This window comes from Rousettus aegyptiacus, unplaced genomic scaffold, assembly GCF_014176215.1.
Source record: "Rousettus aegyptiacus isolate mRouAeg1 unplaced genomic scaffold, mRouAeg1.p scaffold_m13_p_4, whole genome shotgun sequence".
NCBI lineage: Eukaryota > Metazoa > Chordata > Mammalia > Chiroptera > Pteropodidae > Rousettus > Rousettus aegyptiacus.
In genome coordinates this window covers 6,245,693-6,259,534 of record NW_023416307.1, presented here as the reverse complement: position 1 = coordinate 6,259,534, position 13,842 = coordinate 6,245,693, and the positions used below count along the sequence as shown (strand labels likewise).

At 41.5% G+C, this 13,842-nt stretch overlaps 1 long non-coding RNA gene across 1 annotated transcript; it reads left to right on the top strand.

Annotated features, from left to right (window-relative positions):
• Positions 1–5,547: 5,547 nt before the first annotated feature.
• LOC107519527 lies at positions 5,548–12,090 on the top strand. The gene is made up of 3 exons (XR_001599122.2): positions 5,548–5,653; positions 6,304–6,433; positions 11,240–12,090. It is a non-coding gene; the product is annotated as an uncharacterized LOC107519527 (long non-coding RNA).
• The last annotated feature ends 1,752 nt before the right edge of the window (positions 12,091–13,842 follow it).

Sequence of the window (13,842 nt, the reverse complement as noted above, 5' to 3'; positions counted from 1 at the left end):
ACTCTTTGTGCTTATTTCAGCCAGTCGGTGTCTAATGTTTGCAACCAGAACCCTGAGCAGGCGTCTGAGAGCAAAATGGAGTGGCTGTAGGTGTCCTGGTCCACAGACTCTACCCAGTTAGGCTCGGGAGGAAGACAGGGAGGAGACCTCCCTTCATGTGGTTTCCTAACAGAGGAACTGACAGTGGCACCTCCCCTCTGCAGGTGGGAGGTCCTGAAGGGCTTCTGGGGGGGACAGTTGAAGCATGGGATTGGCCAGCTGGAGGCTGGAGGGCTGACAGTCTCCTACCAAGGATGGAGACACAGTGGAGGTGGGGGAGGGGAAGATGGGAGGCAGGTGAGGGGAAAGAAAGGCATGGGCCCCTCTGGGCCAGCAGCTGACAACGGAGCACCTGCCTGCCCCTGCTGGGGAGCACCCTCATATTTTGCATTGTGGGGGTGGAACCAGAGGTAAGCAAGCACTCTCACCACACCGAGAAATGCGCTATCTACTGTCTGCTCACCTCCACCCTGCACACACATCCCCCAGCTCTGATGGATATTTGTTTAGTGCTGAAAGGAAGTCCTCCCACACAATTGCCAACCTCCTAATAACTCCATGAATAACTCTCTTACTTGCCTTTTTAACGATGAGCTCTTCAATGATGAGATCTGCTCATGTCGCTGGCATGATAAGTAGTAAGGGGACATGTCTGTCATTTGGCCACGAGCTGTCTGCAATCTAAGTGACCGGGAGGACACATTTAGACTTCCATTTCCTGCAATATGGCTGACTAGACAATCTTCCTGACCCTCAAATGATATCAAATAAATTGCCGGATGTCATGTTTCAAAAGCAATATTTCAAACGTTTCCTGGGGGACAAAAGACAAAGATCAAGGCTCATCCAAAGTGGGGTCAAAAGGAGACCTCCCCATAAATTTGAAATCTCAAAGAGCTACCTCTCCTATAAGGGTGAACTATCCCACCCTATATTAGCTTCCTGTCACTGCCATAACAAAGTACCACAAACTGGGTGACTTAACAGAAATGTATTCTCTCTCTCACAGTTCTGGAGGCCAGATGTCAACAATCAGTTTCAACAGGCTGAAGTCAAGGTCAAAGAAGTCTTCAGAGGTCCCGAAGATGATCCATTCCTTGTCTTCTCCAAATGCCTTATTCCTTGGCTCGTGGCGTCACTCTGATCTCTGCCCCCACCCTCACGTCACCGTCTCATCTCTGTGCGCATCGTCACCGGCCTCTCACAAGGACATTCACGGTTGCATTTAAGGCCCATCCAGACAATCCAGGATCAGTTCTCCATTTCGAAATATTTAATTTAATCTGCAAAGACCCTTTTGTCAAATAAGGTCACATTCACGGGTGCCGGGGAATAGTACCTGGTATCTTCGGGGTCATTATTCAGCCTGCTACACATTCCCACCAGGGACTACAAGGAAACCTTTTTGATTTTGGTTTTGTTTTCTAAGTGGAGAGGCAAAATGTATGTTTCCTGAGAAGTTATATCTCAAAATTGTAGGTTTGCAGCCCCAAATCAGACTATCCGGGTGGTCGAATAAAACGTCAGGGTTTGCTGCTAGAAATCACAAAACCCAAAAGGAAAAACCATCATGAACAAGAGCCATCAGACATGACAGGCAGCTAAGCCACACCTGCAAAGACTTCAGATCACGATAGAAACACTCAGAGATTATACAACACACTTAAGATGGTTAAATAAATACAAGAAGGCATTGGTAATAATGCCGGGAAAGCATGCGAGGCTGAATTATTCAGCCTTGTGGTAGTCACACATAAACCTCAAATTTCAGGGGCTTTCAAAAACAAAGCCTCGTTTCTCATTTTATGTGCAATTGGATGTCAACCGTGGTTCTGATTTAACCTCCATGACTTCTCCGCTTTAGGATCTAGGCTGAAGGGCATTCCAAATGGGGAAAGAAGTACAACCCCCACAACAGTTCTTGACGCATCTACTTAGACATGAAGCAAATCACTTCTTCCTGCATCACTTTGGCCAAAGACATGGCAAAGTCCGATATCAACAGAGCAGGGAAGTGTACTGCTCCCCAGAGAGGAACAGTGAGTTGCAGAGCAATAGGTGGGAATGTATAATTCTCTTATAAGGAAGGGCGAGAATAATTGGGAGCAATAATCACAATCCATCACACATTAAGAAATGACCGAACATTTTTGTGGGGAGACCAAATATACCTCTAGAAATAAAAAAATATAATCCTCGAAATTTAAAAGTCAGAGGATAAGCTTAATAACAGATTAGACACAGCTGAAGAGAGAGACAGTCAACTAACTGGACAGAAGGAGGAGTGTATAAGTCAGGGTTCTTCAGAGATAAAAACCAATAAAATATTTGTGTGTATATACACACAGAGAGAAAATTTTATGTTAAGGAACCAACTCACACAATTGTGGAGGCTGGCAAGTTCAAAATATGTAGGGCAAACTGACAGGCTGGAGCCCAGGGAAGAGATGATATCTCAGCTCCAAGGCAATCTCGAGGCAAAATTGCCCCTTCCTCTGGAGACCTCAGTTTTCTTCTTCTTAAGGCCTTCACTTGATTAGATGAGACCCACCCACATGACAGAGGATAATGTGCTCTACGCAAAGTCTACCGATTTAAATTGTAATCTCGTCTAAAACAATACTTTACATTCAGACTGGTGTTGATTGATCAAATATCTAGTCAAGTTGACACATAAAATTACCCATCATGGAGAGGGTAAGGTAATTATTATTTCACAAATACTGCATTTTTAACAAATAGAAGATCCTTCATCAGCAAAAAGATTACAACTTGCTGAGGACTCCAGTGATAGAATTTTTAGCAATAAAGTATTTTTCATTAAGGTATGTACATTTTTTTTAGACATAATACTATGGCACACTTAATAGGCTACAGTAAATATCACTTTTATATGCACAGGGAAACCAAAAAAATTCATGTGACTCACTCGATTGAGATATATGCTTTATTGTGGCATCTTGGACCCAAAACCACAACATGTCCTATGTATGCCTGAGTTCGAATATTTGAAAAGATAATGGCTGATGAAATATACCAGTTTACAAATTCAGGCATCCCAACAAATCCCAAGCTGAACAAATTAGAAGAAGTCAGATCAGAGTGAAACTGCTGGCCATCAGAGACAGGGGAGGCAGATTGCCTTCAAAGGAAGAACAGTAAAACCCATGGAGGATTTCTCAGCAGGATAGAAGCCGAGAAGTGATAAACACCTTCCAAGTACATTAAAACTCCGTGTCAAGCTAGAATTAGATAACCTGCAAAAACAATATCTTTCAGGAAAACAAAAAAACAAAGACTCAGACAAATAAAGGTTGAGAGCATTTGACATCAAAAGATCTTTATTAGTCAAAGATCTAAAGAATATATTTTAGGCAGAAGGAAACCATTCCCAGATGGAAGTTATGATATGTAAGAAGAAATATAGGAAAGAAACAAATAAATACATGAGTAAATCCAAACAAATATCAGTTATATAAAACAATAATCATGTATTCTGGGTTTTAAAAACAATAGGTAAAGCTCAAAGAGTGGAAAAGTTAAAGATCAAGTGTTTTAAAATTCTTGTTGTGTTTCAAAAAAGAATGAACATTAATTTGAGACATGAATAAGTTAAATATGTTAAAATTTCCAAAGAAAACTCATCATTAGAGAAGTGGTTTTCGACTGGGAAAAGGGGCAATTTTGACCCCCGGGGGGACATTTGATGATGTCTGGAAACATTTTTGATCGTTCCAGTTGGAGGGGTGAGCAGAAACCAGGGTTGCCGTGAAACATCTAGCAATGCACAAGACGGCCCACACGCGTCAACAATCTGGCCCAAAATGTCAGAGTAGAGCCTGAGAAACGGCATTGAAGGAGAAGTGAAATAAGAAAAATCACTCAGTCAAGAGATTATTCTGACACGAAAGGAAGAAAGAAGATACTTTAAAAAAAAAAAAAACTGAACAAATGGAAACATAAAGTAATATGATAGAAATAAATCCAAAAGTAAATGAACTGAATCATGCAGTAAAAGACAATATTGCCAGATAATACTTCTCAAAATAATAGTAAATCTTTAGCTCTTCTTAAAAGACCCACAGAAAATATAAGGATATATAGAGCAATTGGAAGTAAAAAGAGAGCAAAGGATATACCCAACAAATTCTAACCAAGAAAGTTGATTTCACTATATCATTATTATACAAAATAGATTTTAAGGCAAAAAGCATTACTAGACTTAAAGAGGACCATTATGTAATCACAAAAAGTTCCAGTTCATCGGGAAGTTAACAGTTTTAAAAAATCTGAGCTTAACAGCATAGATTTGAAATAGATCTAATAGACAGAGCCAGAGGAGAACTAGACAAATTCACCATCATATTAGTATAGTGATACTAGCCAACATTTGTGTAGCATTGACAATGAGCCAGACACTGTGCTGATCATATTACCAGTTCTTTTGTCTGTTGAATCTAAGATGTCATCGATTGTAAATTGCACCATTAGTTATTTGAACCGCTGGGGAAAAAAAGAAAGAAAATGTTGTCACTTAAGCTATGCCTCACTATTGATTATTAGACACATCTGAATGTCAGAGATGCTAAAATGGGATGTGTGTGGAGAGAGAGAGAGAGAGAGGAAGCAAATGTGGCAAAGTTTTAACAGTGATTCTAGATGAAGAATACCTAGGCATTCAACTTTTCTCTAGGTTTAAAAGTTTTCAAAATAAAATGTTGGGTAAAATTGTAATGAATATATAAATGCTTACAAATTGTCACCATTCCAATAGGTATTCAAAGCCCACAGCACACAGAATTTTCTCATAAGCAGCCGGTACTGGGCCTCTGTCTCAGAAAAAAAATCTGGGCATTTCACACTCATTTTGCTGTTTAACCTTATAAATTGCTTTGTCCCCATATCTTTTCTGTCTGCTAGGTAACATTTCCACTGCAGTTTGACAGGGAGAGTGTGGTTGGGGGACATCCACGTGGGGGTCACTGACTTGCTGAGAGGAGACCCGCAAACAGAGAAGTGCTGAGCACCGGAGTGTCCACACCGGCTGGTGAGTGAAGGTGGCCTGAGCCTGTGTCCGTGGGCCTTACCTGGAGAGGCTGCGGGGAACAAAAGGGCTAATGGTGTTCACACTGTACCATGAGGATGCTGGCGAGGACACTGGGGAACCAGGTCCTGCCTTTATGTTTTTTTTTAAATTCGCATTCTTGCTTTGTCAGCTCAGGCACTCAGAGGTCTTTACTCCACAGAATTTCTCAGATCTCTTTTTCACATCGTGGAACTATGTGCGGTGTCTTCTCAAAAATACGTAAATCTTCTGTTCTTCTATTTTCAAATAAGTAATTATATTGACAAAAGTAGCATGTATAAAGTGCTTTCTGTGGGCCAGGCTGTGAAAAACACTTGACATTTACAATCTTTCATTTGTTCTTTGTGGTTGAACCTTCTACAGCAGCCTCTGAAACCATGTAACAAAAGAGCTCGACCCAGATGTGTGACAAGCGTCATGACCTGCACCTTGCTGGTACTCAGCGAAGCATCATCAAGTCTCTGGAACCCAGACGTGTGGAGGAGGATGTGGGCAGCCTATCTGCTGCTGAGGCCGCAAACTTTGCAGGTAGGGAGTGAAGACGGAGGAAAGAACCCCACTTGTGAGAGAACGTCCAAGCATTCTGAGACGAGAAAGGGTTTCGGCAGGTTATCTGGTTAGCCGCCAGCAAGACCCTACAGCAGAAACATGTGTCCTCTTCGTTTCAAAGGCCTGTGCCGAACTCCCCTCTTTTCCCTTCTCCCGGTTCTTTCTTTCTCTGGCTCCTTCTGGCAGCCCAGTCTTGTGGCGAAGGAGCTCTCCACACTTCCTCAAGGGGCTCACAGCCTGCCCAGCCCCCTGCCCACACTGGATTAGTCTTCAAATCGCCCTGTTCCTCCTCTCTGGCCACCCACTGCAGCCACCTGGTGAGTCTTAAAAGTGCCTGGGCCTAGCCCATGCCTTGGCCAATCAACCCCCTTTCTTTGGGGCAGGATCAGATAGCACTGTTTTTAAAAACTACCCCCTGTTATTCCAGGGTGCAACCAGGGTGGAGAAAAGTTGAACTAAAAAGATCAGTATTTGCTCTTTTTTTTTTTTTTTTTTTTTTTTTTAGCCTTCTAGAAGTTCCATGTAGAACTCATGGCTAGAAAATATGGTTTTTAGAAATGACAACAGATAGCATTTGAGTGTTTTACTTAAACAAGGAAATGGTCACACTTGGATTGTTCTCGTTTTAGACGGGAGGAAGCTTTTGTGGCTGATTACAACACTGGAGGGCCTCCCGGAAGCGGAAGCGGAAGCATTGCAGAGAAGCGGTGCCCGCGAGATCAGTGTGAAGAGCACAGGAAGCTCGTGACAAGCCCTGGAGTGAGTTAGTGGCCCTCCGTGGTCATCACTAGCATCCTGTATGGACTGCAATTTTAACACATAAACACACCAAACCAGCTTTACCGAGATACGATTCAGACAACGTGCCACTCGCCTATTTGAAGTGTTCAATCCAAAAATCTTTAGTATATTCACAAAATTGTGCAATCAATTATCACTCTCACATCACCCCAAAAGGGAGGCAGTGATTTACCATCCTTCCCATTCCCTCCCAGCCCTGAGGCAACCACTAATCTACTTTCTGTGGCAATGGATTTGCCTCTTCCAGATATTTTTTACAAGAAGAATGATACAGTACATGATCTCTTGCGACCGGTGTCTTTCATTTAGCATAGTGAAAGGTTCATCTGTGCCATAACATGTAGTGACGCTTCATTCGTTCTTATTACTATATACTACTACATTGTGGGGATACACCACATTTTGTTTATCCATTCGTCAGTTAATAGATACGCGGGTTGTTTCCACGTTGTGATCACTATGGACAACACCACAGCGAACGTTTGTGTACAGGCTTTTGTGTGGACATCGTTCTCGATTCCCTTGGTTAGGCACCTAGAGGTGGAATTGCTGGGTCTCATAAATAATAACTTCACATTTAGATGTTCGATGAACTGCCAGACTGTTTTCCAAAGCAGTTCTGCACTTTTAAACAATCTTCACAGTGTCTGTTGCCATCATTAGTTATCAAAGAGATGAGACCATATTCCAGTCTCATCCTTGTCTCCCCAGCACTTGGAACAAAGGTGCTAATAGATAGTTGCTGAGATTTCTGCAGATTTAAAGTTTTCTATTCTTTGCTTCCCATCTTCCCCAGTCCACTAATGACCCTGACATTGAGATGGAGTTTTACATTTCTTGGTAAAGCTTTATGTGTTTGTAATTACTACCTTCTCCCCAAACTAACTCCTTGTTTCTTCTTCCTTAATCGGTCTCTTCTCTCTTATGAATTCTGCTGCCAGCCCTTCGGCTGATCCAGAGCTGTCTGGATCTCCCTTCATGGGCTCCATGTCTCCATCTGCCTCACTTGAATCAAAGAGGAAGAATGCTGGGAGGTGAGAGATGCAGGATAGAGGGATGGCTCAGGGAAAGAAGGGAGGAGAGAAAGGAAGGAGGGGACTCTCAAGAATTGAATCCAGTGGTTTGAAGAGATATACACTCTTGGTTCTCCTCGAGAAGGGCAGAGGATAAACACTCAAAGAGAGGAGTGAGTGTTTAACTGGCTCAATCTGTCTGTGTTGTATAAATCTCCCTATTGCTTTTTCAACTAAAAATCTCCATCTCCAGCAAATCTCCCCAAAATCAGAACTATTCCCTGGGCTGTCAAATAAACTCAGAAATATTCTGAAGGCTTTTCTAGAAAGCGATGATAAAGATTTGTTCAAGAGTTTTAAGGTTTGCAAACCAGAAACACAACTAAACAAAAATGAGCAAAACCCCAAGAGTGTTGCGAGGAAGAAAGAAAGGTTAAGGGTTCTTATAGTAAAAAGTGCATTCTTGAAAATGACTAGTCCCACATTTTAGCCCTAGAATTGGTCCAGGACCGTTATCAGTCAGATGTCAGGTGGTCTGGAGAATGGGCACCTAGAGGTGGTCTAGATAATGGCGGTCAGGTGGTCTGGATACTGAGTCCTGTAATAGGTAGTCAGGGGTTATCTGGAGAGCTGGTATATATCCAGGCATTGAGTGGAAATTTCAAAAATTTAAATTCTCGGACTAGTTAAAACAAGAACAGAATCATTTCCTCAGGCCTTGATCTTCTCAATTTTAGTAATTTAGCAGCATGACCATAATGGCTCCCTTTTATTTCTTTGCTCTATTCCTTGGGACCATGGTTAATGGATTCTCTACATTATGAGTTAGACTGGATAATTTCATGACCTGAGGACTCCGCTCCGCTAACAGTTCCCTGGGGCTTCCTTCGTCCTTATTCCTTTGGGCCTTCTCCAGCAGCCTTTCCTGTATTTCTCAGATATTTTGGGGATGTTTCCAAAGTCAAGTTTGCAAAGTCCGCTAGCCTTGAAGATAAGGGCTCATTCCAATGTCCCTTAGTAGGCTTGTTTCCGGCTTTGATTTGCCTTGCAGCATGTGGCTAGTCTCTTTGATGGCAAAACCCAAAAATAGCAGATGAATTGTTATGCTTCCTCTTGGTGTTCTATGTACAAAACACCTTCTACCCAAAGCAAAAGGCCTCCCCTCTTTGTTTTTTTCCTGCTGCAAATGTGGCTTCTTAAATCTAAAAGCGTTTTGGCTCATTCTGGGACTACAGTCTCAGCGGCATTCTTTTTAGAAGTCTCTAGCTGCTCTGAAACAATTGCCTTTAGCAGTGTACCCACTTTGAATCTTTGAATAAATCCTTCTTGAGTCTGGGCAAAAAAACAATAATGGATGAAAGTTTATTTAGTTACACTCCTCTTTCATCTTTCTGCGTACTATATAACCATGATCTCAATTCTTAGGGCCCCTTCCTCTTTCCTGTGCCTTTGTTCTAAAACATTTGGAGATGTCTTTCCCATAATCTGAGATTTCAGCACCTCTCAGCTTCTCCATAACTGGGCCATCATGAAGGCTATGTTTCTCTACTTTGTACACAGGGCATTATGCATTAATTAGTTAAATCATGAGATTAATTAGGCAGTAGGATAGGGTGCTGTGGTCAACTGAAAAATGGCCCCCTAAGAGATAGCCAAATCCTAATCCCGGAACCTATGAATGTGGCCTTTGCAAAAGGGGCCTTTGCAGATGGGATTAAATTCAAGATCTTGAAGTGACTCTCCTGTAAGCAGCATATTTTAATTGGAGCATTTAATCCATATACATTTAAACGAATTATTGCTAAATATGTATTGTTGCCAATAAACTAATTATTGCCATTTGATTATTCATATTTTTTATCTTTTTTTTTCTTCTTCCTCTTTTTAAAAAGTCCCTCTAACATTTCCTGTAATACTGGCTTGGTGGTGATGAATTTCTTTAGCTTTTTCTTGTCTGGGAAGGTCTTTACTTAGCCTTTGATTCTATTATTTATTTATTTATTTATTTATTTAGTCTTTTCATTCTAAATGGCAGCTTTGCTGGGTAGAGTAATCTTGGTTGCAGGTTCTCGTTTTTCATCACTTTGAATATTTCATGCCAATCCCTTTTGGCCTGCAAAGTTCCTGTTGAGAAAGCAGCTGATAGTTTTATGGGAGCTCCCTTGTAGGTAACCAATTGCTCTCCTCTTGATGCTTTAAAGATTCTCTCTGTGTCTTTAACCTTTGGCATTTTACTTTTGATGTATCTTGGCTTGGGCCTTTTTGGGTTCATCTTCTTTGGGACTCTCTACACATCCTGGGCTTGTATGTCTGTTTCCCTCACCTGGTTAGAGAAGTTTTCCATCATTAGTTCTTCAAATAAGCTTTCAATTCCTTGTTCTCTGTCTTCTCCTTTGGTACCCCTACGATACAAATGCTGGTATGCTTGATGTTGTCCTGGGGCCCCTTAAACTCGCTTCCTTTTTATTTATTTTTTATTTATTTATTTATTTTTTGCTGTTCTGATTAGGTGTTTTCTATTACCTTATCTTCTAAATTGCTGATTTTTTATTCTGCTTCATTTAATCTACTGTTAATTCCTTCTAATGTTTTCTTTATTGCAGTTATTGTACTCTTCATTTCCGATTAGTTCTTTTTCATGTTTTCTATCTCCATTTTTACATTTTTTAATCTCTTTGTTTAAGTTCTCACTGAACTCATCTACTCTTTCCCTAAGTTCATTGAGCATTCTCATAACCAGTGCTTTGAACTCTGAATCTAGCAAACTATTTGTCTCCATTTTGTTTAGTTATTTTTCTGGAACTTTGTTCCGTTCTTTCATTTGGGACATATTTGACATATACATATGCGCCTACGAGAGACTCATTTCAGATAAAAAGACACACACACACACACACAGACTGAAAGTAAAGGGGTGGAAAAAGGTATTTCACAAAAATGGGGGGGGGAAAGCTGGGGGTAACAATACTTATATCAGACAACATACACTTTAAAACAAAGGCTAAAACAAGAGACAAAGAGCACCTAGCAATCCCACTTACAAGCATTTTTCCTAAGAAACCTAAACACTACTTTGAAGAAACATATGAATCCACATGTTCATTGCAGCATTATTTACAATAGCCTAGATATAGAAGCTCTTGGGTGTCCATCAATGGATGAATGGATCAAGACTAAGTGGTACATATATACAACTCAGCCATTAAAAAAAAAAAAAAAAAGTGAAATCTTGCCATCCACAACAGCATGAATGGACCTAGAGGGTATTGTGCTGAGTAAAGTAAGTCTGACTGAGAGAGACACATGCCATATGATTCCACTTACACGTAGACTCTAAAGAACAAAATAAACAAACAAAACAGAAACAAACTCTTAGTTACAGAGAACATTTTGATGGTTGCCAAATGGGAGGGGTTTGGATGTTTGGGTGAAAAAAGGGAAGGATTAAGAAGTACAAATTGGTAGTTACAAATAGTCATGGGGATGCAAGGTATAGCATAAATAATATAGTCAATAATATTGTAATAACTATGTATGGTATCAGATGGATACTAGATTTATTAGGGTGATCACTTTGTAAGTTATGTAATATCTAATCGCTATGTGGTACACCTGAAACTAACATAATATTATATGCCAAAGGTAATTGAAAAAAAAATTTTTAAGTTTTTAAAGTTCAGGATTTTGAGGTGAAAACATTATCCTGGATTATCAGGATGGGCCCTAAACACCCTTACGATTGTCCTTACAGGGGAGGCAGAAGCAGATGACGTAGACAGAAGAGGATGATACGACCACAGAGGCAGAGATTGGAGTGATGTGGCCACAAGTCAAGGACAGTCTGGAACCACAAGAATCTGAAATAGGCGAAGAATGGATTCATTCTTTCCTAGAGCCTCTGGAGTGAGGGCAGCCTTGCTAACACCTTGATTTGGCCTCGGTGGTATTAAATTTTGAATTTCTGGCCTCCAGGACTGTGAGAGAATAAATTTCTATTGTGTTAAGCCACATAGTTTGTGGTACTTTGTTACAGCAGCCACAGGAGACTCAGATGGGGAAGTCACTTTGTGCTCTGCAGGTAGCTTGGCTCGTGTTCTGATTCTGGCTCTATTAGCTGAGTGACCTTGGTAGAATATTTAACATCTGTCTGCTCTAGACACCCTCCCAGATTAAAGACAAAGCCACTTGACTGATACATGTCCTCACAGGCCAAACAGCATCCACAACTGTGATGGCAGAACCTGGCCAGTGAGATTGGAGAAATCATGGTGAAGAAGAAGACGACAATACTCTCTATGTAGACAAAGAACCGCCACATTTTCAGAAAGAGGAAGAAAGCAAGATTCGGGGAACTAAAAACTATTAGGATTAATTCTGATTCACCGGAAAAAAATGAAGGTCTAGGATCGATTATTAAATGGGTGGTTTCAAACACTGTCCAAGTAACCTCACTTTGTTCTCTGGATGGGGTAACTAGTACAGTGAATTAGGGAAATATTATAGACCAGTTTTGCTTCACAGTGTTTCTCATAACACCAGTGTTCCCAAAAATGGTAACCATAAGAAGGGGAATTGGTTAACGGAGGAATTTGTGAAGCAATTGGTTGAACAAAATTCGTTTGAAAACGTATTATTATTGCAAGACTTTTCATAGCATGTCATATGCTAGCACATATTGGGAATTTTCCCAGAGGGAGAATAAAGTACATATCATTTTTAAACACTTGACGATAAGATCTTTGATCGGAAGAATATCCGTAAATACTAACAGATGCTAGACAAGAAGCATAGTTTGGAAACTGCTACAACTAATATTGGATATCTGGATATCAACGGGTCGTGTACCAATGTCTTAATGATAACCAAGTGGAAAAGAAGAGGATGGATAGCCCAGATAATAACATAGAAAGATTGGTGGCCAAACATCAATCAGGTAATCACTTCAAGTGGCATAAGGAAGGTGCACCCAGGAGCATTTTCAGTCATTTAATCAACAAACCGAATAAAGGTCTGGAAGCCATTTCTTTCAAATCTGCAAGTAAGATAAAGCTAAAATGATCAATGAACGCATTAAATGAGACATTCAGCGAGACCGTAACACGTGGCAACAATGGACTAAAACGAACACCGTGTCCTTACCAGAGGTTTCTCATTGAATTGATATTCTCATGGTAAGTGCCAAAAAGAAGGCAAAAATTAAAACTGATCTGGAGAATGTCCATGGTAATTGTTGGTGACAGTCTCACGGACTTGTTATCAGCCCATCCTGTTTTCTAAAGAAACACCGAGTGCCAATCGGTGCACCCGGGTACAGGGTATAAAGCAGTTCTTTGTATGATTCTTACAACTTTCTATCAGTTTTAAATTACCACAGAGTAAAAGGTTTGAAACAAAAAGGAAGAGAAACACAAAGTGTCTAGGGCCTGTGTCAGGTCATACGCGGAAAATTATATTTAGGTCCTGCAGCACCCTGTAGGGAGGCTTCAAAGGAACTGGGGCGATGACTTGGGGAGAGGGAGGGAGCTGAACCTTTTCCAGGCTGTCTCGTTAAAGAGTGATGAGAAGGCAAAGCAGCGGAGATGGATCCATGGAGGCGTGCGGAAGTCGCCATCGGTCCCTTCGGTCTCAGAGTGAGCGCGCCCCCCACAGGGCGCTCTCCTTCCCAGCACGCAGCCAGCAGCCAGCCTATCGGGTCGCGGGGCTGACCTGGGAGGGAGTCTGAGCTGGACAAGGTGAAGTCTGGGGAGCCTCCCTGCCCTTGTACCTAGTGGGGTCTAAAACCTGTTTAGGATGCTCAGAGGAGGATGACAAATGGTACATCATAGACAGGCTCGCTCCAGTCCCTGGTTTTGTGCTAATAAAGCGTAAATCCTAGAACCGGAACACAATCAGCTGTTCATGGCTCCAGGTTTCGGGGGGACCTCAGAGCTATAATGAGGAGTGATTCGAAGCAGGTGAAGATGAATGTATGAGAATCACCGGTAGTTGCGCTGAGTTGAACAGCGTCCCCTGAACATTCACGTCCACTCAAAATCTCAGAATGTGGCCTTCTTCGAACATAGTGTCTTGGCGGGTATAATTAGTTAATTTAAGATGAGGTCATACTAGATTTGGGTGGATCCTAAAATACTGACTGGAGTCCTTATAAGAAGAGACACACAGACTCACACAGGGAAAAGGCCATGTGACAACGGAAACAGAGATCGGAGTGACGTGTCTTCCAAGTGAAGAAATAGCGAGGATTGCAGGCCAGCATCGGAAACTAGGAACGAGGCCAGGAAGACTCTGGGAGGACCCAGGACCTATGGAAGGAGCTCGACCCTGCTACTCCTTGATTTTAGACTTCCAGGGTCC